This window comes from Sinocyclocheilus grahami, unplaced genomic scaffold (assembly GCF_001515645.1).
Source record: "Sinocyclocheilus grahami isolate Dianchi unplaced genomic scaffold, SAMN03320097.WGS_v1.1 scaffold1579.1, whole genome shotgun sequence".
Classification (NCBI taxonomy): Eukaryota; Metazoa; Chordata; class Actinopteri; order Cypriniformes; family Cyprinidae; genus Sinocyclocheilus; species Sinocyclocheilus grahami.
In genome coordinates, this window is record NW_015506758.1 from 188,094 (window position 1) to 190,378 (window position 2,285).

The 2,285-nt window shown below is 34.4% G+C and overlaps 1 long non-coding RNA gene across 1 annotated transcript in view; it reads right to left on the minus strand.

The window, feature by feature from the left end:
• The window catches only part of LOC107571314 (uncharacterized), a 3,262-nt gene extending 1,193 nt beyond the window's left edge, over nucleotides 1-2,069 (minus strand). Inside the window, exon 1 of the long non-coding RNA XR_001607163.1 lies at nucleotides 1,960-2,069. This is a non-coding gene — a long non-coding RNA (uncharacterized lncRNA). The remainder of the gene's footprint in view (nucleotides 1-1,959) is intronic.
• Between the last annotated feature and the right edge of the window lie 216 nt (nucleotides 2,070-2,285).

A 2,285-nucleotide genomic window follows, 5' to 3' on the forward strand; every position in this document is an offset into this window, starting at 1 on the left:
TTTTCATACTTTATTAATGATCAATTTATCATTTCTAAATTATTACATTATTTACAAACCAGTTATTTAGTAGTTCATAAGATCATTTAGAAAGTGTATGTAAATGATTAATAAACTATTTAAATGTACATTTATAAATCTTATTATTTAAACACATGATAATAGTGGCACAGTGTGCTAATAAATGCTTTATTAACACATATTCCTGCTGTAATTCATGATTAGGTCAGGTAGTTATAAAACATTTAGAAGCTGCCAGCCATCTATTTTTGTGAGCTCATCTAAAGTGAGAATAGTTTATACTTTGTAAAGCATTTACAAAGGAGATTTAAAAGCTCATTAATCTTCCAAACAGAAAAGTTAATCAAACACAAACACAGAGGGATACAGAAAACAAAAATATTTTTTCAAGATTGAAAAAATGAAGCTGTACAACTGTCAACTTGATAAAAAAAGAAGAAAAACCCTCTGCAATTTCATAGAAAAAAATTAAGTGTACAGCTTCTTTTTTTTTGCATTTTATTGCAAAAGTGTTATGTTTCCCTCTGTGTTGTGTTTGTTTATTTTTTCTGTTAGGAAGATAACTGAGCCTTTAAATCTCCTTTGTAATAGAAATGCTTATAAATCAAGAACAAGGCATTTATTGCTGTATTTATAAACTGCTTACTAATGGCTATTAATGTTGGGACAATGCTTTAGAAAGGATTAACTGACTATTTACTAATGCTTACCTAATGATTCATAGCGTGCAGTTATATAAAGTGTTACCAAATTATGTTGTCAGTGCTCTACAAATTAAGTGGTATTTCGATTTTTTTGTCCCTAAAACTGATAGAAAAGGATAAGGCCTAAGAGAGTTCTTAAGAGGTAATGAAAAAAAAATTACTGATTATTTTTTTCTGGTGATTAAAGATATGTTTAAAAGTTTCTCTCTCTCTCTCTCTCTCTCTCTCTCTCTCTCTCACCCTCCCCTTCTCTCACTCCCACTCTCAAAACACACACACACTCACCCAGCCCCCACCTCCTCCCTTCCTCACACAGGCAGTGGCAGAGTGAGATCAGATGTCTTACAGTTTTTTAATTTTCTGTTATCCATAGAGTGTTGTAAAGTAATGAAACTGTGACTATTTCCTCAGAATGACTTGTTCTATGTATGTAAAAAGTTTTGAACTGTTTGGAAGCTGCATTTTAATAATACATCACAAATACTCTGTCATTTGTTTGCTGTTATTTTAACAAATCACCACGGCAAAACTTCTCAAGCTATGCAAAATCCATCCTCAGTATAAGTTCCTCAATGTTTTGGCATCATGTAGAAAAAGTTTGGTGTGTATAGCGTAATTGTACTCTGAGGAGTATTCATTAATTCACAGCTATATTTTTCCAAAAATCCATTTTCAAATCAATATAGCCGACTTCCTGTTGATCGTAGCTAATGACTGTAAATTAAAAAGTTGTCCGGCTTGATGAGAAGAATATAGGTGCCAAGTTTGGTGACTGTAGCTAAAACTAACCCTCCAAGTTTTGTCAAAAGGTGGCGCTATAGAGTGCCTCTTCCACGCCCTTTTATGAGCTTTTCCCAGTGTCTATCTATAATTATTACTGACATGTGTGTTGCGTTTCAAGAAATTCTAAGCATGTTATCTGCACGTAAATCACCAGAAAAGAATATTCAAGTTTGACACGTTGCCAAGGCAACAATATTTCAGATAACAATATCCCCTCACCAGTTTTACATCGGCCGTGTTTTGACATTATTCTGAAGAAGTTTGAAGCAAATCGGGTAAAAATAAGATGATGAATTAAAAGCATTTTGAAAATGACACACTTCCAAACGCCAGTTGGTGGCGCTATGACTTTGAATCCTAAAAGTCACATCAATGTGATCGGCATCATACAACAAACAAATTCCTGCAGATTAATCAAAATCAGACAATGTATGTGGATGCTATTAGACACTTCCTGTTTCTCATTTCTCGCCATAACTTCACTGCCTCGCCACGGGCAAACAGTTTGAGATATCAAAAATCCCTTGGCAATTTAACATCCCCAATGTCTTGAGATCATGTTCACCGAGTTTGTTGCAATCGGTGGGAAATTCTCAGAGGAGTATATCAAATTCCAGAGCATGCCCTTTTCAAATAGCCCTGAATAGCCAACTACCTGTTGGGCCGAGCCTAAGACATGCAGCACAAAAGTTGTTTGGCTCAATGAGATCTATACGTGTACTGAGTTTCATATGAATATGTGCAAGCATGTGTGAGCAATATATCAAGATTTCTGAC